Raw genomic sequence first — 24,887 nt, 5'->3', positions numbered from 1 at the left:
AAGGCAAAAAAATCCGGCAGAAAAATAGCTTAAAATCAGAAATCCTCAATTTGAAAGCTCATTTTCAACATTTCCGTGATTTTTCCTTGATTTGTTTGGATTTCCAAACTTTTTCCAGTAACACTGGCATTTGGAAATCCAGTCGTTTTCAGAAAGCAGACTTGGAAATCCGGACATTTCTTTGTTTGAAAATTTACTCCTCTATAGGGGGTGTGCACCTATTTTCTGGAATAGCCCATTGAATGGTAAACATATGATTCAACATTTGGTGGATAAGATATTTTTTTTCAAATGCTGCTATTTGTTCTTCTTCTTTAAAAAATCTTTAATTTTGCTGGTTAAGAGCCAGTCTCCCTTATTATGTACATGAATAAGGGGGGTTGTGATACAAAAAAAATAGAATTGTCTCTAAAAAATAATTTTGGTACAAATTAGCACCAACAACTCACATGTAAAATATGAGCGTGCACAGCGCCCTCGTTCAGCTTTAAAAAATTCTTGAAATTTCAGCCTCTCTGAGCCTTACTTGCAAATGGTAAACTTTGGAGGTGCATAACATCGTGCGCCATCATCATCCCAACCTGCATTTTGCATTTTTTTAAAGTACCAAATGGTTACATTACAAAAACCAAGAAAAAAATTGGGATCTTGATGGCGCACAAAATCAGCAAATCCAATGATTTGATGAAAAGCGCCCTCGTGCAAACTTCAAAGCATCATAACGGGATGCGCCATCAAGATCCCAAGTCCGAACAAGTTTGAAATTAAAGACCTCCATGGCAAGTTTCATTTTTCAGCAAAAAATTTTTGGGATTTAACCGAGTTAACAGAGGTCAAAGGTCAAAATTTCCTATTTTCGCACATATTTGCACGCCTGTATTATTGCGCGCCAACGTCACCTGACTCTCCGAATAGCATTTCTTCAAAGAAGAGGTAATTCTCTGCAAGAACTGAAAAAATTAGCTGAAGGGATCTCTTGAAAATTTTTTGAAAATGGGATCTTGTTGGCGCATCTTTTTGTGATGCAGTAAAAAGCCCACATTGTGCAGCGAGTGGGAAAAAGAGGTCAAATTGACCTCCAAAATGAGGCTAAGTCCTTTTTCAAAAAATCAGAAAAATATGAAGATCAAGAGATCCCAAGCTAATTTTTTTCAGTTCTTGCAGAGAATTACCTCTTCTTTGATGAAATCCTATTCGGAGAGTCAGGTGACGTTGGCGCGCAATAATACAGGCGTGCAAAAATGTGCGAAAATAGGAAATTTTTACCTTTGACCTCTGTTAACTCTGTGCGCCAACGAAATCCCAAAAAATGTTTGCTGAAAAATGAAACTTGCCATGGAGGTCTTTAATTTCAAACTTGTTCGGACTTGGGATCTTGATGGCGCAGCCCGTTATGATGCTTTGAAGTTTGCACGAGGGCGCTTTTCATCAAATCATTGATTTGCTGATTTTGTGCGCCATCAAGATCCCATTTTTTTCTTGGTTTTGTAATGTAACCATTTGGTACTTTAAAAAAAATGCAAAATGCAGGTTGGGATGATGATGGCGCACGATGTTATGCACCTCCAAAGTTTACCATTTGCAAGTAAGGCTCAGAGAGGCTGAAATTTCAAGAATTTTTTCAAGCTGAACGAGGGCGCTGTGCACACTCATATTTTACGTGTGAGTTGTTGGTGCTAATATGTACCAAAATTATTTTTTAGAGACAATTCTATTTTTTTTTTGTATCGCAAATCCGTACATAATAAGGGAGATTGGCTCTTAATAAAACACCTTTCTTCTCATTTTAAACCGATGCAGAAATTTTTTTTTTTTAATTTAAAAAAAGTTCAATATCCATTTTTTTTATGCTGGAGATGTAAAGTTATACAGGTCAATAAATGCGTATCACTTGATGAGAAATATATTGGACTCAATTATGCAAATGTTGAGTTGTTTTCAACATAACCCGCATTATTATTTAATCATTTATCAATGTATCCACTTTCAAGAAAAATTAATCTATCCTAAAAGATACGAACGCACCACGAATGGTACTTGAAACTGCGCGCTAGTTCAATTGTAATATATTTGTACACTCCGCATATTTTTCTAACAGCTCTTCTGATTAATTGATGACCTGTGTTCGTTGAACCCATTTCCTTATAATATGTATTTCTATTGGTATTTCTATTCATACATTCGCATATTTGACACGATCTGGTCCACGGGGACCAAAGGCGGTAAATGTGAAACTGTGATAAAGGTAAAAATATGGGGTTAAAAACAATAAAATACATAATAAAATAGACATCAAAAAACTTTAGAACCAAGTATGCTAGGCCTTTGGTGTTTTCAGTATAAAATGATAGCTTATTGTATGTATAATGTAATTATTACAGTAACTCATTTATCAAAAATGCCTCATTTGGCCCCATTGGACCAGATCGTGCCACATATTTTGTTTTTATGTTTTCATAATGTCCAATTAAAAGAGAGCCTTTTCATTGTAGTTTTAATTTCACCATGAGCAAGCTTTGTCCCATGTTTTATTAGGAATTAAAATTTTGTAGAAAGTGGCACAAATGCAAACAGTTAAAGCCAGATCTTTCAACGCCATGGTCCATATTAGTATACGTGTCATCTAGGAAATAGATGGGTCTGATCTTTTAATTCTGTAAATGTGACGGTGGCTCCTACACCAAAACATTTGCCATGTCACCCTCAGCATGCTTGGCTACTTCAAAGATTGAAAAGGAACACACGTACCATGCATGAATATCAAACATTCCTCAATGATAACTTTGTAAAATAACAACTTTATTTGTGGGAAATGAGTTTTACCGGTGGGCTTATGGTCTATGAATTTTGTGTAACTTGTCGGCAAAATGAATGTGGGATGGGATTTCTCTTGCTATACGTGCAATTACTTATTTTTCATTGGTTATTTATGCCTTTTTGCTTCATTATATTTCTTACTGTGTTGTTTCTTCCTCCTGTTTTCTTACAACATAGGTCATTTCTCTTTTTGTGATATAAGGTAGCCATAAAAATGGGTTTGTTTGTCTTTGGTTCTTCTGAAGTGAATTTACTGTGCTGTTTTGTCCTCTACCTGGTTGCCTCCTTCACGAATACAGGTTTTTGCCTTGGTCCTAACTGCATCAATTACGTTGCGTACCCTCCTTGTAGGCCGGATACTTGCGAATGCAGCAGTAATACGGTTGCGAAGATGTTGGAGGCTAGCTAGTGATCCTCGATCATAATGAATGCGTTCCAAAAAACGGGTACATTTATTCAAAATGGCATATCTTCAAATATTGTGAGCCGATTGAAATAATTATTTTGTTTTATTAAAGCTAATGAAACAGAAGTAAAATTGGGCGCAATGAGGGTTCTGGATTTTTTGCGGGGACACCCTGTAGTCCTTCATAATATATACCATTGGAAAGATAATAGTTTAGGTAGCCCATTTGGTTGGAGTGGAAGGTTTATGGGAAATGCAAAGTGCACTTATTTCTTTAAAATGAGGCGTACCGACCGGGACCGGGGTAATTACCGGGACAAAATTGACCAACATTGTAATGTGCATCTTTCTTTGGCTCGGTGTTAGGCCACAATTGTCCTCATTTTGGCCCAATTGTGTATTAAAGTTGTCGCCAGCTTTGCGCGTATTTGTCCAGGTAAAGTTTTAGTAGCAGGTCAATGGCATGATTTGAATTGTCCCCCTCTAGCACGGTGGTCCCGGTTCGACCCTGGGCATTAATCTGGAAGTTACGGAATCAACCTCGGAGTTCTTCGAAGCAGTTAAGCTGGAAAAAAAAACCACGATAATTAAGTTGAAAGATGCGACTTGTCTTACCGACAAGTTAAGAATAACACATTTAGATTATAAGAGCGCAATGTTGACATACCCAGATCAAGCCAAGAGTGATACTGGCAATTTTAGGAACATCTGCGTTATTAAGCCGATTAAACAGTTCGAAATAGGTCACCTGTATTATTTTGTGTACTTTAAATCTATGTCAATGGGTTTTATTAAGCTTACAATTACAGATCAGTAACGAAAAAGTCATTTTACTCTATGCAAAAAGTAGTCATAAATCGGCTTTATATCATCCTACTTATCCTAGTTTTCCTGTTTAGCTTCTACTTTAATCACACCTGTGATATAATTTAACTTCCTCTAGAGTTCCTGGATTATCATCCCAATCATACCCGTGGCCGGCATATTTTTTTCTGGAAACTAATAGTTATTAAGCAACCATCGCGATAATGGTCGCTAAGTTATCATCATACTACTATCGAATACCTACGTCGGCCATCAGACCCTTGTGTCCCGGGTCGCCGGCTACAACTTACGCATACCTCGTTACATAGGTGCTACGAAGGTAGTACTACTCTGAGTACCAACACTGGTACTCACCTGCCAGTTAATCCGCAGCTGAGTAATGACGTAGTTACTCTGCCAAGAATATAAGGCATGCACGGGTTGATTTACATGTTCTTGATTCACGTAAAATACGTATTTTAATTATTAATTAGAGAGATTGCGATTTTCCAAACGTAGACGTAGGACGTACGTTTTTACGTACGTTAACACGTACGTTTTTACGTAGCTATGTATTGCAGTGAGGCCACATACTTTACCAACGCTCGTGTTGTGGCGCTATGTCCTATAGTCAGTCATCTGGTGATTTGTTTTGCATGAAATCAGCCCGGGGTAGTCGGTGGGGTCAGGGATCAATAAAGGGATCTTAATCCTCTCTACGTCATACATAAATTCGCCCAGTCTCATTTCCCTAATATTAAATTTTTTTTTAAATGGAATTTCAGTTCGGCACAGGTGGGCCTCGAACCCACGCCGCTGCTACATACAGAATACAGAAATCCAGCTAATCCACTGGGCCACATGACAGTTCGGTAGCCATATTGAATTTTAAACATATAGGCTATAGACCACTTGTCATGTGACGTCATTGCCCGGCAGTATGCGCGCGCATTATAGCAATTTCTATTGTTCTTTGCCCTGCAGTGTGCGTACGCATCGTAGTCTGCTAAGGGCACGTGCATTTTAAATCGCCCGGCACATTTCATATAGTACAGGAAAGCCATTGAACAGTGTAGCGGCTCGTTCGACCATATCGACAGATGAGTCCCTCGCCTTTGTTGATAAACAGTGATGTCAAGTGGTCTATAGGCAACTCCAACATTGATCGGGTATAGACCACTTGACATGTGACGTCATTGCCCGGCAGTATGCGCGCGAATTATGACAATTTCCATTGTTCTTTGCCCTGCAGTGTGCGTACGCATCGTAGTTTGCTCAGGGCACGTGCATTTCAAATCGCCCACCATATTTCATATAGTACAAGAAAGCCATTGAACAGTGTAGCGGTTTGTTTGAGCATATCGACAGACGAGTCCCTCGCCTTTGTTGATAAACAATGATTTCATATTAGCATAATGACAGTACTCATCAGTTAATAGCCACTTGGTGAATAGATGGGCATTATCACCTATCAAAGAGATGTCTTATGCAGCTGCCAATCACGATAGAGGCTTGAAAGCATTTTGTTATAAACCCAAAAGTGATATAAGGACAAAACTGTGCATGTTGGTACTTGATTGTTTGGATTCTTATATGTTGAAAATCCCTTGTAGTAGTATTTTTTATGTGTAGTGTATATTGTTTATAAATTATACAGCTTTTCAATGTTGGGCATTAATGCTCTGTTGCACTGTTTTCATCAACCTATTTTATCGTAGTGCATTTCTTATGTGTGTGAGCCGAAATGCCGTGGTAGATTGTAATCATGCTTTTGTTGAACTGCACTCCGCCATAACTACGGTGAAGGACACCGGTTCAAATCCTTTGTTTGGAGCCAATCGATAAAAGAATGCAGGGCCTCTATAAGTTAAGAAGTGACGTAATAATCGTAATAGATGAATACAATGTTTGAATAGATCGCCCAACCATGCCAACACAAGCAGATTGCACTAATCACCTGTGTATGTCTGCAAACATAGATTGAATACAATACAGCTCTTTTCAAAAATACTAATCTTATAGGTGCGTGTGAACCGTTGCCTTGCCAGAGGTCTATACTTTGAATTTGTGTGTAAATAAATAAATGCATAAATAAATAAATAAATAAATAAATAAATAAATAAATAAATAAATAAATAAATAAATAAATAAATAAATAAATAAATAAATAAATAACCGATCAGGAATTGTGCATATTTGAACGTGTTCCTAATGTTCCTAAAATATCTGAGCCAAAATTTCCTTGCCCTCCCCCCACCCAACTTTCGACCTGCCAAAAAAATGCTTGCCCCCTCCCCCCTTTTGACCTGCCAACCAATATTTGCCCCCCTATAATACTTCACCACCTCGGGGATACACAAAGTTATTGCACCATCCCTCAGCTGTACAAAAAAACACATGATATTTTGACTATAACATTCGTAGAGAAACACTCGTTCTCTACGTTTCCTTTACCTAGACTCGAGGTAAAATCAGCCTATTTCCACGTGGAACCATGGTGGAACGTACGTTTTAATGCTACGTTGAGTCCAAAATGTCAAATCGCAAGGTAATTTTTTATACGCAAAGTATCACACACATTTCAATAGACAATCTCTGCATATGAATATTGCGTTTAAATTTAGTCCATTTTTAACACATCGCTGTACCTTTATTATAATGATTTGTTACTAACAAAAAGGATCATAATAATAATTAGACTTTCCTTCGTATGTTCATTATCTTTGACTGTCTTTAACATATTGTGAAATGGACAAATTTTGTGCATTTTCAACGATGTATCTACGTCGATTTCGCACGTGGAATATCTTCAAAAATAGCTAAATACGTGACCTCGCTTCGATACAGGAGAGTGGTTTTGAATAGATCAACGTACGTCCGATGTCTACGTTTGGAAATCGCAATCTCTCTATTATCTGTGCAAGTAAGTAAATAACTAAATGAATATGTAAATGAATAAGGAGATAAGAAAATAAATAAGTAAATCAATAAGTAAATCAATAAGTAAATCAATAAATAAATCAATAAATATATAAATAAGAAAGTAAGTAAACAACTAAGTAAATAAATAAATTAATAAATAAATAAATAACTAAATAGTCAATACATAAATAAGGGAATTAACATAATAAATAAATATGCAAGTAATGAAATAACTATTAAACAAATAATGAGTTCATTAGTCAATGAAAACAAAACGCATTAATAAAATACACAATGCAATCTTTTCAAAACATTTCTGAAAAATAATAAACGTCCTAAATATTTAATTGGCTCACAAAATATAAAACCTACCACGCAGGTACAAGAATTCATTTCATTATTTATTATGCAAATGTTAATGGCCTATTCAAATTGATATCCACGAACCTCTTAAGGCCGGCTTATACGATGCAATTTTCCATGCAATTGCCTGTTGCACAGACCTTGGAAAAAGATTGCTCCGTGTATTTTGGATTTGCAAGGAATTAATCCCCCAAGCATCAGGCAAATTAATCCCCCGAGCAACAGGCAAAAAGGTAGAGACATGCTCTACTTTCAAGGTTGTTGCATGCAATCTAACCTCCTTCAGCCAATCAGCTGAGTGAACAGTGGCTGGTCACTGCATTCATTTGGGAATGTGTAGGGACCAGCTTGATTCACCATCCACAACATGATAACTGTGTGCACATGCTACATTATAATACACTTGTAGGCCTATGTTGTTGTTAATGGTGGTGTTTAGCCCTTTTGATCTTTAGTTTTCCTTAGCCTTTTATTTATGGAAAATTGTATAGATATACAGGAGAGGATGGCAATCTTTTGCTCTCAGGACAACACATGAGCCATTTTGATGTTAATACGAAAATCATTAACCACTACTTATGTTTTGAGTATATCCCAAACCTATGGCCACGCTCAAGGAATTGCAAGGCCGAACATTGCTTCGTCTATTTTGATCAATTGCACAGCTTCATGGTCAGTGATCACATAATCTCACCCACTAAGTAATGGGCCTTGCAATGGAAATTTCATCGTGTAAGCCCACCTTTATGGAAGACATTACCTTAATCCCCCCATAGGTGTGTAAATTTCAATTGCAGTCGCCCATTCAGATAACTCCATTTGGTATACACACTCCCCTCAAGAGAGATTAAGATCATGTCTTCCATAGGGCGCGTGAGGAGTTCAATTGGAAAAGCACAATCTGATGTATAATGTAGTTTTTAAACTGATGCTTAACATTTCCTATGGATAGACTCAACATTCCCATTTTAACGAAACTACAACCTTAGCCGAAAGATAAATGTCATCACGTTTTTGAAAATAGATTGTTTTTAAAGTACACTTGAAATAGAAAAAATAGAAAAATCTTCTTAATTTCTCCCATTCATTGTTTGTTACGTGAATGCGTTCGGGAACGAACCCTTTGTAAGGTAGGAAAGGCTTTTTTGTTTTTGTTTTTCCTTTTTTTTAGGTTATTTTTTCTTTCTAGCTAAATATTAAAACTTTAATTTTAATTTTTTTTTATTTAAGACAGAGAGGAGAAACGATCACTTAATGTAATCAAATGTAAAGTTCTGGTGAGGAATATATTCAAAAGAAGCAAATATGTTATCAACTACAAACGTGTTTGATGAATAAGTAATATTTTCCTGGAATGCTATTAGCTTTTCACGCTTTGCAGGACAATTTAATAAGTTATTCAAATAAAGAAAGATGTATGAAATATTCAATTCTATTAAAAGGGAATATTTGCCGCTTGTCATTATCATGCCGCTGATATTATTTTTAAATTGTATATTATTTCGCACCGAAGGCAACAGAACTGTATCATGTATTTAGGCAAAAACTGCTATACTAATTGAAATAACCAAATGTTTTCACTTCTATGGATTTGTTTTTAAAACTCTCTAATACATTGTATCCTGGGGATCTCATCGTTGAGAATTTAGAAGCTAAAAAGTTTCTAATATAATTGTGTTGCAATGAAACATAAAGAAGCTGAGAAATCTGTCTAGAAATGTATCTGGTATGACAACGTATGCTAACACCTGGCACACATTAATATTTATACTAGTAGGGGTTTCAAATGTGTAAATCTTACTCAACTATCGTGTTATTACTGAATATAATATGAATTATATAAGTATTATGTTCTCTAAGAATTGTTCTAGCTTTCATTTCTTTATTTAAACGGAAATCAAAACTAAATTGCTCTGGTGTTGACATAAAGATATCGTAGATTTTAACAGACTTTAAATAGTATAAGGTTATGACTTTTATCTACATAACATTTCCGTAGTTTCTGTAGACTTATCCTTCAGGAGCTTCCTTGAAACATTTAAGATGTCTGGTTTGGCAGTGATCTAGTCACCTGATTAGCAAATAACTGAAAAAGTACGCTCAGTTAAGCTAAAACATTGTTGTTTGATGTGATATTTTTAACATTCTATAAAATGTACATTTGTGTGAAAATTGAGGACGCTATTGACATGTATTTTAGATTTAAATTATCCAAATAATATGTCTTGTTCCTTTTCATTTCATGATAAAAAGTTTTAAATTTTCCGTTTGTAATTACCATTTGTAAGTCCTTTTTCTGATGTTCTAAAACCATTCGACAAGTGTCTGCCCCTTGTAAAGGTGCATACAATATTTACGATAAATAGCGCCATCATTGTTCAACTTTTCTTTCAAATAACTCGCCATAACATGCCATCAAACAACCGTGAAAAAGAAATTACATAATACCTGGTGGCAACAAATTGAAATCCGCAATATATTTTCTTTCAGATAAGTTTCTTTGCCTTGCATCATTCATTTCCGATCCTCGTATACATTCATTTTATTCATCATTGTCTTAAGACCTGATAGGTTGAAGCATCAAGTCAAACTCTTTTTACTCTAGGTTTAAAATTTGTGACCAAAATATTTAGAATCATGATTTTTTGCTCAAACTATATCATTCTCTTATTGCTAGAACTGTGCTGCAGATGTAGTCGTATATTATGGAAACAAGTTATTAAGCGGGTGTATCATTTTCAGCTTGAAGCTAATTACTGTTGCAATGGGTTGAAATTAAATATACAGAGGCCTTCGCCATACCCGCCCAAGGCAATACATGGAAGAAACAAAGTGATTCGGTGTAATTTGCAACATACTTGAAACACCCAGATACAATGATAAACATGAAAAACGCTCAATCCCTAATTTCATACATCTTTTTTTATTCATTATAATATAAAAGGTGGGTAACAACCAACTGTTTACCGTTCCTACTCATAGGATATCATAAAGGTTTCATATGAACCACCAGTAGGCCATAAGTATTGTAAAGGCACGTATAGCTTTCAGCAGTATGGCATTTTCGGAAGGTCGATAGCTTTAAGTTTCTCTTTTAAGTTCAGTACCTTGGCATTTGTATACTGAGAAGACGAAATAGGTTCGGGAACTATACGGTCCACAACTTATAAGTTCCCCCTAATATTTTTTAGAATAAGTCAAAAATATTTGACAAAAACTATTTGTTTTACACATGTGGACCAATTTATAGGATCACACGTCATTGCGATCAGTCTCAATGGTTAATTTTGTAAGAAAAGACACCGTTTTAAAAGTGGCACCTGAGTCATGTAGCAGTCAGGTTTTCTTGAACAAACACATGAATAGACCTGGCCTACTTTATTGTTTGAGAGCTGACTCCTATCGACTCAGATGCAACATAATGAACAATTGTGACTGAACGCAATGACATATGACGCTATAATTTAGTCCATATGTGTGAAACAAATATGGCTTCCCATACTTTTTTACACGTTTGCATTTTGTCAAATATTTTTCGATTTATTTTAAAAAGTAGTTAGGGGAAACTTGTAAGTTGTGGACCCTATAGGTTGTTAAAAATTTCTGGTCCGTGGCCACTTTTTTTCAAAAATGTATGCCAAATGGCCCCTCTTTTCAAATTGTATATACTTTTTTTATTATTTATTTTGTTTTACAAAATGACCCCTTTTAAAAAATAACAATTTAAACCGAAGGCTCCTACATCTCGACGCCGGATGATGTAAGATTTTGAAAGACACAAACCTACCTATAATGATACTAAAACAGAGTTCATGGTTGTCAGCTCAAATCCCAAAATGTAAAGGTCCGTTTTCCGAATACCAGAGTATGCATAGATAATAAGATGCGTTCATCGCAACCGCACAACATCGCAAGGCTCGAAAACTTGGAACTATTTTGGCCCTTCACTTTCTATGCATATTGAGAACCACATCAAACGTTTATGACAAGCCAAGGGGCCCAAAAGCGTGGAACTGCTACGCGTAGCTTCTTTCTCGTTACGAGCAGCTTATTAACCAATCAGATTCGCGGTTTTAAACACGTGGAGCTGATGTAAACATCCTCTCTCACAAATATTACGTTGTTAATTTTTGTAAATGAAAATATCACAGTGGCATGTGATATCGCCTTCCCTGCAATATCTTTACACAGCGCTTTACATCAGTAGGCCTAGTAGTTGTTGTTTGACTTTCATATCCCCTGCACGGCTAATACAGAACACGGTATACACTTGGAAACACTAAATAAATATGCTTTGTGTCATTTTAGCCAGGCATTAGCAACATGTGCACGTGCTGTGATTTGGCCTCCTTACCCGCTCGTTATCTATGCTAATTCCGTAAATTAATTACACGATATAATAATTGTGAAAGAGGATACCTAGCACTATACCACGCGCAGCTAACGACCCAACCACGTGATTAAATTGACTATTTTGATTGGTCAAACAGCTGCACGTAGCTTTAAATAAGCTACGCGTAGCCATCTCCACGTAATGAGCCGCTTAGCTTGCCATAAACGTTCAATTCCCAACATTGACCATGTTCGTATACAAAAAACTTCTGACATTATAATAGTCATGTAAGGAAACTGCTGAAATGGTAGTGTAAGCTTTCATAACATAATAGCTTGACATAAGAGGTTCACATCTTTATGGTATTATAGAGGACACAGTATAAATGGCTGCAGAGAGTCCCGAAAATTGCAGCCAGGACAACCTTCATTAACCCATAAGATCATATTACACAGCACATGTAATTATTTTCCTCAACTGTGGACGGATATATTGATATTTTCAGATATGTATGACTAGTCACGTTTATCATAAACTTGAAACTAATCCTTAAATTGATCAGTCTGCAGTAATCAATAATACAAACGCATACATATATGTAAAATCGATAGTAACCTTGATAGCATTTGAAAAAAAATACTTAAAGAAAGCTCAGTTACTTTCTCAAACTGATAGAAAACAATTCTTTTGTCATAATTTTAATTTCAGAAACATCTCTGGCAATATTCTCTTGCCTCTTTCAAACAGTACCCGTTTCAAACATTTCTAATAATTTTGATCATTGATCGAATGAATGATGTACAAGGTATTATATCGAATACCGTTTGTAATATTGAAACCGCAGTTGAGGGACCTGACGAACATTTTTTATTACAAGCATCTACCTACACTACATGAAAGTATTGCAACATTGCTGAAAAAAGAAGTATTAATCCAATATACATTCTGCCGATTTCCCATGTGATATCATGCGCCAATGGCCGAAAGACGGGGATTCGTTTACGTGTGAATGCATAGAAAAGAAGATTTAGTTTACAAAATGTCCAGATGCCTTTAGATTCCTCTCAAAATTGTTTAATCGGTTTCTGTTAGGTGTCAGAATGGTTACAAAATAATGCTGCACGAACCTGATGATTGGACGAAAATAACAGTCAAATATGGTCGACATCTTGTAAGGGTTTGGAGCAAAGGCCAAAGACCTTTTCAAGTAGGTCATGTAAGATCGACAAGATATATAATCAATGTTTGGACCATATCCCATCTAAACCAAACCAAATCTCGGGCGTTAAATTTTAGATAGGTAATCAGAGAAAAATCTCAGCTGGCATGGGGCAAAGCAAGGCGAGTGACAAAGTCTATCGGGGAACTCCTTCAAAGATTGTTTATGTAATGAGATTGTATTAAGCAAAATAAAGCTCAGATATACTTACATTTTCTAGGGTGGTTTAATTAATAAGGATTTAAGGCTATCTGAACCCATCATTTTGTTGGAATGAAATGTAATTAACATTTTAATTATTCGTTTCAGCAAAAAAAGTCCTTGTTTTTTACTTTCTCTACATTATAATGATTCTAATTAGCCCAATTATTCTGAGGTATGAAGTATTAAAATATTTATTTTTATGGCACATTATCGCAGTGGGCTCTATCAGTATCCAATCACTTATAATTAGTATCTTCCGGAGATATTCTATAAACTTGTTTTACCATTACCATATCTTTATTTGCACTTGCTTTCACACGGAGTATAAATAGTATCAACTTAATCGAAATATGAAATATGTATCACGATTCTTTATACATAGCAATGGGATCATTTTAATTTAGATAAAAAGAGAAATACATTGACAAAAACAAAAGGCCCTTTGCGATTCATCATTGATATTGAAAATGTATAAAGAGTATAAAACATTCAAAATTACGTGCATTGCATGTTTTAAGAGGAGATTTTTTAATCAATTAGATACTACTGTTGCACTATATTTCAACTGATCTACAACACGGCTAATGATAGGGTCAGTGGGATGCAATCATTTTCCAATTTACAGTACTTTATTTTCCAATTCTAAGATTTTGAGTCACGTGACTTTAGTCTTTATGTCACATTGACATGCGGGTCACTTGCAGAGCTTTTGAGTCATCCAAGTTTATCAGGTAAAAGTTATAAACGAATAAATACATGTAATATTCCTGACCTGAGCTCAAGAGACTCACGGCTAACTAAATGCCGAATGTAATCGTTAAATTCTTCGCAGAAACACCTTGTGATACATTTATTCGTAATTGTTTATTATTCTCATTTTGTTATACCCAAATGACCCATTTTTACACAATTAAGCTTCTACTAAGCAATGCCAATAATGACCACCCCCCAAAAAAAAAAAAAACCCGGACATGGACTCTGACCGAGTCCGGGCTCGAGCCCGACTTGAGTCCGGACTCGGGTCTTATTTTTGTTGGACTCGGACTTGAGTCCGGACTCGGACACAAACGGAATCGGACTTGGCTCAGACTCGGATACAAGTGGACTCGGCTCAGCTCGGACTCGTAGGAGCTGGACTCGTGTACAAGTCTGTAAAAATGTATAAAACTTTTTGAAAGCGATCAAAAACAATCAACTATATATTAATAATTAACAGAATGTTCTTCTTGTTAAAACCAATTCATTTTACTGACCTGACAGTTTCGGCAATCTTGGTCGAAGGCCATCATCGGAGTGATGGTACTTGATCCTTCCTTCTGGTTGATTGGTCACCAACAGAGGGCGCACTAGCGCCCAGAAGTGGATCGTATACGTGACTGAGAAATTGGGCCCCTCATCTCTGTTCATGGTGTTAGGAGCTCTCTTTTTTTTTTATTCACATGGATTCTTTGAGGCGGCGTGTCCCTGAATCACATTCCTTGTCGAGGATTTTGGCGTGGTCCCAATTGATCACATAATTATGCTGAACTTGCGTGGTCTGCGATTGCTGATTTGGATTGTTCACTTTGAGATTGTTTTCTGGTTTGTCTAGTAAAGTTACCTTTACTTTTTGCTACTTTGTCCGATTCCTTCTTATGTTCACCCAATCTGGTTTAAAAACGACGACCTGTCTCACCCACATAAGTAGTGTCACAATATTATTGGCGCAAGGTTTCTCATACACACAATCGTTCGTACAAAGAGGGTCTCTTTTGTCCTTGTGTGGACTAACAATTTCCTCAAGGTAGTATGAGGGCGTATCGCGATGGTGATGCCATGCTTTCTAAAAATGCGAGTGGTCGTTTCAGACAATTTCTCAACATAAGCAATGATGACAAGTTCTTTGTTCTTCTCTGTGGAGTCCTTGCTCTTGTTCGGTTTTGCCACATGTTTATTGTCCATTTTGCGTTTTACCTGGTTAAACGTCCACTCGGGGTAGCCACATTGTTTTAGGGCGCGTTTGATTTTGTCCTCTTCCTTTTCTATATCCTCTGTTGGTGACCAATCAATCAGAAGGAAGGATCAAGTACCATCACTCCGATGATGGCCTTCGACCAAGATGGCCAAAACTGTCAGGTCCGAAGAAGAACATTCTGTTAGTTGTATCACACAAACCTGATGAATTTCTTCAAGAATGTATATTAATAAGCTATAAACAATGATATAATGTCACTCTGGACACCAGGAAAGTCCATACAATCAATTTAAGTTTATTAGTACTTTATTTTGCCCAGAGGCAAGAAATAGTATCAGACGCATATCGTTTAGTTGTATACTGGTGATGGTGGGTTAAAACCCCTCGGAAAATGTAAGTTCATTGCTCTGCAATCTTCATTGATTATTTGTACCAACCAACCCGTCAAGAATCCATGTGCCCAATTGTACGCACTTGATACATTTATAATGCAGAATGTTCAGTTTATGTCTCGAATCTACGATAATGACATTGACTTTTATAGTTAAGCTTGTGAACAAGCTCGAGTTACGGTGACTGGATGTTGTTAGGACCTATATAGTATTGATTTCTGCACATCACATCTAGAGCTAGAGAAAGTACAATGTGCATGTATTAAGAATGAGTATTAGCTTACAAGTTACACAAATTTCTACTGAGAGTGAAATTGAATAACAAGAAAGTGCTGGTTAAATACAACTCAAGTGATGATTCTTTGTGCTAAAGGAACAATGTTTTCACGCCGTAAAATATTATTTGACTCAATGCACCTGCTTGGAAGAGCTCGCTATAATGCTTTTCACTGTTATGGAAATGTGTTATTTCAGAGAATATGTGCACATCCCCTGCAGACAAATTGCCACTGCTTGTGGAGATAAGTCAGATAATGAAAGTCGTGGGTAGTTTTAACTACCGCGGCAGTTGTGTATACGTTAAAAAAAAACACAACCCAGTAGATTCACGATTGAACTTGAACTTGAACGACTCCATTTGCCATCAACGTGCTACCAAGGTTTAACCGGGAGGTAAAACGTCTTCAGAACAACATCCAATAAACAACCTTCAAGGCCAATTTTGCAATGAAGCGTATACCAGAACCTTCTAAACCACTAGCTATCACCTAACTGATACAACTCCGCAATTCTCCGTGGAATAAATTCTCAGAGGCTCAGGGGCGGTTCTGTACATCAAAACGCACCCAATAAATATCACAAGGACTTCAAGGTTATGGTTCAGGTCAATCCCACATGTCACGTACCACATTCAAATACGTGCTGAGATGGGACTACGGTACCACGGAATTGTGTATGATGGGAGATAGACAAGGGTTTCGAGGTTCATTGAATGCTTAGATCGTGCCGATCAGTTATCATTTGCGTTAAATCTTTATTTCCCTATTTCCAGTATACTAATTTGATTCTTATAAAACATTTGGCACATCCCAGTATGACAACAAGAGGAGGCGGCTATAGGCGTTAGATTATTGTTTTTCGTGTAATTGTCGAGATTACAGATGATCAATATGAAGTTCAAAATCCACTTAGTCAGTCTTGCATTTCCCTGAAGCATTGTTGTTTTATTATTGCACCTATTGTATCGTACACACACGGAACTATAAATTCGGAGAGTCATTAACCTCATAGATTTGATCTTTAAGTAAATAGGTATTGTTATCCTAGCTTAAATAGAATTGCCAGGAACTTACCCCGAGGCTGAACATTATTACGAGCAAATATTATTGTTAAAAGCATGTTAAGTAACAAGTCTTTATGTCGCATTGACATGCAAGTCACTTGCAGAGATTTTGAGTCATCCAAGTTTATCAGGTAAAAGTTATAAACGAATAAATACATGTAATATGCCTGACCTGAGCTCAAGAGCCTCACGGCTAACTAAATGCCGAATGTAGCCGTTAAATTCCTTCGCAGAAACACCGTGAGATATATTTATTCGTGTAATTGTTTTATATTAATTCGATGTTCTGAGTCAAATTTGAATTTGGACGCATTATTGGATTATTGGATTAAAATTATTCAGGCAAGATGTATGAAACTTTTTATTTTTGGCAAACGATCAAAAACAATCGACTATAAATAAGCTATAAACAATGATATAATGTCCCTCTTGACACCAGGAAATCCACACAATCAATTTAAGTTGATTAGTATTTTATTTTGCCCAGAGGCAAGAAATAGTATCAGACGCATATCGTTTAGTTGTATACTGGTGATATTGGGTTAAAACCCCTCGGAAAATGTAAGTTCATTGCTCTGCAATCTTCATTGATTATTTGTACCACCCAACCCGTCAAGAATCCATGTGCCCAATTGTACGCACTTGATACATTTATAATGCAGAATGTTCAGTTTATGTCTCGAATCTACGATAATGACATTGACTTTTATAGTTAAGCTTGTGAACAAGCTCGAGTTACTGTGACTGCAGTCAATTACAATAATGAATCTTGGATGTTGTTAGGACCTATATAGTATTGATTTCTGCACATCACATCTAGAGCTAGAGAAAGTACAATGTGCATGTATTATAGAATGAGTATTAGCTTACAAGTTACACAAATTTCTACTGAGAGTGAAATTGAATAACAAGAAAGTGCTGGTTAAATACAACTCAAATGATGATTCTTTGTGCTAAAGGAACAATGTTTTCACACCGTAAAACATTATTTGACTCAATGCACCTGCTTGGAAGAGCTCGCTATAATGCTTTTCACTGTTATGGAAATGTGTTATTTCAGAGAATATGTGCACATCCCCTGCAGACGAATTGCCACTGCTTGTGGAGATAAGTCAGATAATGAAAGTCGTGGGTAGTTTTAACTACCGCGGCAGTTTTGTGTACGTTAAAAAATACAACCCAGTAGATTCACGATTGAACTTGAACTTGAACGACTCCATTTGCCATCAACGTGCTACCAAGGTTTAACCGGGAGGTAAAACGTCTTCAGAACAACATCCAATAAACAACCTACCAGGCCAATTTTGCAATGAAGCGTATACCAGAACCTTCTAAACCACTAGCTATCACCTAACTGATACAACCCCGCAATTCTCCGTGGAATAAATTCTCAGATGCTCAGGGGCGGTTCTGTACATCAAAACGCACCCGATAAATATCACAAGGACTTCAAGGTTATGGTTCAGGTCAATCCCACATGTCACGTACCACATTCAAATACGTGCTGAGATGGGACTACGGTACCACGGAATTGTGTATGATGGGAGATAGACAAGGGTTTAGAGGTTCATTGAATGCTCAGATCGTGCCGATCAGTTATCATTTGCGTTAAATCTTTATTTCTCTATTTCCAGTATAATAATTTGATTCTTATAAAACATTTGTCACATCCCGGTATGACAACAAGAGGAGGCGGCTATAGGCGTTAGAGTATTGTTTTTCGTGTAATTGTCGAGATTACAGATGATCAATATGAAGTTCAAAATCCACTTAGTCAGCCTTGCATTTCCCTGAAGCATTGTTGTTTTATTACCGTAAAACCCCGTCTACAAGGATATACCTAAGAAACGCCCTCAATAAAATTGGTTGCTTGTTGTATTTGGAGTTTGAGCAAATATATACTGGCACTGGGTGGCTATGCATTCCATCTAAGTATGTTGTAACACCAATCAATTGTATTGACATAATAACGACTGTTTCGTATATCAGGATCGTATAGCTCAATTGATAGAGCGTGAGACTTTGGAACTGAAGACATGCTGAAGAGAGCATGGTCCGGGCACCGGTTCCGTTTTTTCATTCTCGTTTAATTTTAACTTTTTGACATGTTCTTTTTATCTTTCTTCAAATCTACCTTTCTACTTTTAATTTTAGGTGCGTTTTTTTTTATTTTTTTTTTTATAGTTTTTTTATAGTTTATTTTAGTAATTTTGTGGTTTTATAGAAACTAGTAAAAGCATTTATTCTAAATAATAGCGAAACCCACGGTTAGACAGATGTGTTGTAACTACTTGTCTGTCCTCGTCTTTGCAATAAAAACCTATGTTGCACCTTTGTGCCATCCCAATTCTTGAGGTAGGGTGCGTTTTTGGCTTAAGCACGATTTTGTTTCTACTTGAAATGAAATCAAAATAAATATTGTTCTGTTGCCACAATTGCAGTTTTTTCAATAAAAAAAATAGATGAGGAATAATAATTATTCCATATTTGAATCTATTGTCCCATCAAGAATAGAGTGTCTTCAAAAACTTCAATCAATTCATCTGACAAAGGAAACTATTCTGGTCATTCAATTTTGTTTCGCTTGCACCTGTTATATCACAGGCGTTGGTAGAGAAGGCACACTTCTCTTGTCTTCACCGAAGTAGTGATGTAAACACTAACATGATTAATTACCATAGCTAGCAATGGACATACACTATTTTTTGTTCCACTTGAACCCATACTATAGGCTATTCGCTGTCGATGTGACGTAATTAATCGGATTAACTACCATAGCAATTGATGAATACAATTTCGAATATATAGCCCTGCACTTCATCGTTCACGTGGCACCTATGCATTAAACCATAGTTGTCAAAGAAATGCTAATCACTCGCCATGTAAGATTAGTATTTATGAAAAGAGTGGTATTCAATCTATGTTTGGTGACATACGCGGGTGATTAGTGCAATCTGCTTGATGGTAGTTATTGCGATTATTACGTCACTTCGACAGCGAATTGTAGTATAGACCAGAGAAGATGAGAAAAGAGGAGATCGCTCGAACATATAATCCGATTACCCACAGTTACCCTCTATTCACTTTTCTTTGTTTGGGGTACTTAAAACACCACTTGAAACTTCCTTTGTGGTAATCTGTTCATCCGCCACACGCTCGTCTGATTTGGTAGTTCTCTCTAGTGGATAAAATATTCCACACACGGAAGTACATCGTTAAAGTCCCAATTTTGCAGTCAAATCATGCTTTTTTTCTTTAAAAAAAATAATACTAATAAGGGTTACCATGATTTTTAAACGAGTGAAAAAGCATTATATATATCGCAACTCCCATTAAAAAAAGTCAAAAAATTGTTAAGTTATGGAAAGTCAAGCATAATTAATTTTCCAGTCAAATTAATATAAGGTCAAAGGAAAAGAAATTTAAATGATAACTATTTGAATATTTGCGGCAGTTTACGGAAACTTAAAACCAGTGTAATCAGTAATTCAAACTCGTGTCAGTTTCTCCATATACTCCCGTTTTGTGTCCAAACGTGTCCAAAAATGCCATTTGGATACAAAAATGCGGGTCTTTTTCACAATGATCTCGGGTCAAACTTAGTAGCCAGTCATGCCAAACAATACAGAAATTATATTTCGCGGTCAACTGACGTAACATATTGATATCCGGGCATGCGTCGTTTAGAGCTAGACAGTCGTGACTCGCAAAGCCACTTATCGTATTAGTTGATCAATCGGATTAGATCATTGTTTCCATCAATAGGCGGATGCACACATTAATTATTTGATGTGGGCAGCGAGCGACCTCCTCTTTTATCATCTTCTCTGTATAGACGAATCCAACAAGCCAAGTGATGGTCAGAATTTATTCGGCCATTATACGCTGGTGAAGTTGCGTAATTAATCGGATTAATTACCATAGCAATAGGTGAAAACAATTTTGAACATATCGCGCTGCGCTACAAGCAGGTTACACTCATCATCACTGTACTGTGTATGTCTGCAATCATAGATTGAATACAATACTGGTCTTTTCAAAGATCTTACAGGTGCAGCATGATATGGTTCAATGAAGAGGTACCGCCTGAACGTATCAGTGTATAACGCGGTATATTCAAAAATTGTTTTCACCTATTGCTATGGTAGTTAATCCGATTATTACGTAACTTCGCCAGCGTATTGAAATAAAACAGGAGGATGTGAGTTCATAAGGGCAATGTCGGGGATAGGTCACAATCGATGTGGAGAGATGAGAGGTCCGACCAACAGCCATAGCGATTCAACTAATTCCAGCGGACGGTCTGTGGCTAGTAAGGAATCGTCTTTGACCACATGCGCAGATCTGTCTCGTCAGGAAGATATTTAATATCCCGAATTTATAATAGGCCTATGCCTACCAGTTCCATCGTATAACCGATCTGCTAGAGAATATTTGTTACCATGTTTAATAAATTCGTATTTATCGTATAATAAAATGTAGCCAAATGTATATTATGTGTCACACGGTTTTCTGCTGAACCACTAGCAGGCTATGTTACCACATCTATGACAATGACAAAGGTGAATTTTGATGATTTTTACGATTGTCCGGATGAGCAAATCACTGAATGGGTTTTTAGTTCCCTCCTCTCCTTATCCTGCCAATATTATATGAATCAAAGAAAAATAAAGAAAAAATAAAATTAAACAAGAAAAAAAAAGACAAAGAAAAGAAACAATAAAAGAAAAACAATAGAATAAATTAAACTAAATATGAAAAAAAAATGATCACGAAAGGAGTCTTTAGAAAATGCAAGAAAATATAAATGAAAAGTTTGAACAATATTTTGTTTATAAAAGTTTGTGTGACCGTGATGAGGCTCGAACTCACCATCTTCCGATCTAAAGAACCAAAGTCTTATGCCTTGCCAAGTGAGCTATGCTCGTGAGATGCGAAATAAAGATAAAATAATACATTGTATACCTGCTTGTGTCGGTAAATGATTTGCTCAAATTCCATAATGATATAATATTGTGGAGGGCGCTAGCGTGAAATATGCTATCATCACAGTCGCTTCTATTCCTTATAGACGGGTTTCTACGGTATTGTACCTATTGTATCGTACACACACGGAACTATAAATTCGGAGAGTCATTAACCTCATAGATTTGATCTTTAAGTAAATAGGTATTGTTGTTCTAGCTTAAATAGAATTGCCAGGAACTTACCTCGAGGCTGAGCATTATTACGAGCAAATATTATTGTATACGTACTTTACCCAAGATTTTTATAGAATTAAAAACAATATTGTAATAAATACACAACTTCCGAAATATTTTCATGTTGCTCCTTACATGTATATAATATATAAAATATGGTTTTATAACCATCAATTTAGGTTTCTTTCATTTATGACAATGTATATAAGACGTCATCAAACTGAATGGTTAGATATTATTGTTTACCAGTTGTTTGATCTAAACTCTCGAAGCTACAGACATCAAATAGGAATCGAAACAATACATTTTATCATGTTTCAGGGAAAATGTTTATATTGGGTAAGGAGGGTTTGTCAAGTGGGATCTATTGATAATTTAAGTATTTTGCGTTTAATTAAGTTAAAGCGACGGAGTTCTTATTCTCTCAAATCACTAGTCTGCTCCATAGACTGGGATGTGAGATTTACCAACTCGTCTGGGTTCTGTGCTCTAAGCATGTTTTAAACAGATTAATTGAGTAGAGCAAAGTACACTAATCAATATGCCTTTTGTTTGGAGTCAATCAGACATACGGTTTTCAAAATATATCAATTTATATTTTCTTTGTATCTTATTGTTTTTACCAATAATCAATAAAGTTAATGAGCTAAAATGACTGGAGTAGCTCATTAACATACAATTTTTGCCAATATTTTGCTAAAAATCCATGCATAAATGTTCAGGGTACTTTTATTTTGCATACTTTTGCCCTGAAACTTGGTCAAAGTGTTTCTCATATGTTCTAATGTATTATATAGTGAAGCCGCCCCCTAATTTGCATATTTGCATAATTAATTAGCATTTATGCAAATTAGCTCATTAATTATGCAAATATGCAAATTAGAGGGCGGCTTCAAAGAAAATATAAATTGATGTATTATGGAAACCGTATGTCCGACTTGCTCCAAACAAAAGGCATATTGATCAGTGTACTTAACCCTACTCAATTAATATGTGTAAAACATACTCAAAGCATTTTCTAATTTCTAGAAAATGCATCCAATACCACCTTAATGATGGTCCTCCGATCGGCTTCCCAATCTCACGACCAGTGACCAATCTATATGGAGTCTTTAGAGTTTGACCTTGGATTTGGTAAAGCTGTGTTGATGGCAGCACCATGTGCTAACGATTATGATGGAAAGTTTTCCCCGACATGTTTTAACTATCTTCGTAGGGATGTTATCACATTCACTTCTTCATCATAGAAAAAATCATATGAATATACATAAGGCACCAGGGCCAGATCTTTGGATCGACCTGATTCGATGCTTGTTATTGATTAACTAAGAACTGATTAATGAGAATTAATGCTTAATTTATATTGGTCAATATCAATTACACATACTAAAATTTATGTGTTATCACAATTAACAATAGTCAATTATTTAATTTCATTAATAATATGGATCGACCAAGCATCGATGATCGATCCAAAGATCGAACTTATTTGTTTCTGTTGCCTAACTGCAGTCTAAAATGCAAGATATTCGAACATACGTAGCTGATAATTGTCGAAAATATGTTTTACATTAATTATCATTGGAAATTACCAGAGCAAAATCAGGTTTACACAAGGTGTACAAAATATACAAGAAAAATATAGTATGTTTATTGAGAATAAAAATGCGGACAAACTCATTTATTTTTCAGGATTGTAACCGTAGCCAAAGTTTAATTTGCTTTACACTACTTAACTTATAATGTTGAAAACAAATAAGGAACTTTTAAATTTCTTTACTAATATCTAATATTGAAATTAAACAGTTCTTTTAAAAATATTAGTTTGTGTCATTATATTTATAGGCTATGCAATTGGGGTTGGGACTATGTTTACAAATCGGGACTGTGTTTAAAAAGATCTGTGACATGGTATTTGCTACTGTCATACACAGCTCCAGTGATGAATGTTGCCATTTAACTGAAAAATATCGTCATTTATCAACCTAAAGAAAATAGGATACAAAAGTTATGTACACCGACAATGGTTTATTAGCTATCGGAAACGATAGAACGGACGAAAAATAGGAGAGAAAGTAAATACAAAACTGTGCATGTATATAAATGAAACAGTGCGTAATGACTTGATGCATCCCACGTCAAGGCATGCAATCTCAGTGTTTTTTTCTTGTAAGATTTTGTAAGGTTTTCTTTGTGTGTCGTCAGGGTTAAGGGTTAAAGATATATAGAGCTCGCCGGAGAAAATATCTCTGATACATTATACGAGGATGTTAAAAATCGGTATAGGTATTATCCATTGTATTCATCGTATTCGCCATGCCTTCGTGCTTTGATAAATAACGACCATGTCGGTAGTAAGAAGATAACATACAAATAAATTCTTCCGTGTTTTTCCAAAATTTTGGAAAGAGTTATTTTTAATAGATGTGTCAATTATATGGATAAAAACAATATACTAAATGACAAACAATTTGGTTTTAGAAAAACCATTCAACTGGTATGGCTATTACTGAACTTGTTGACAAAATAAACAGTGCAGTAGAAAGCTCCAAAACTACAGTTGGTATTTATCTAGATTTGTCAAAAGCATTTGACACGATAGGCCATCATATATTACTTTATAAGCTGGAACATTATGGCTTCAGAGGAATTGTACTTGATTTGTTTAGAAGTTATTTGTCAAATAGGAAACAATTTGTTAATTACAACGCTCATAGCTCCGAACTCATAGAAATAAGGTGCGGTGTTCCTCAAGGGTCAATATTGGGGCCGTTGTTATTTATCTTGTACATCAATGATATTATTTATACTTCATCAATTTTGGATTTCGTACTTTTTGCGGACGACACTACTATCCTTTTTTCACATAAAAATATTAACTCCAAAGTAAATCTGATCAATTCCGAATTTAAGGAAGTTACAAATTGGTT

This window comes from Amphiura filiformis, chromosome 9 (genome assembly GCF_039555335.1).
Source record: "Amphiura filiformis chromosome 9, Afil_fr2py, whole genome shotgun sequence".
Taxonomy (NCBI): domain Eukaryota; kingdom Metazoa; phylum Echinodermata; class Ophiuroidea; order Amphilepidida; family Amphiuridae; genus Amphiura; species Amphiura filiformis.
The sequence above is the reverse complement of the archived record's forward strand: the minus strand, read 5'-3'. Positions refer to the sequence as shown.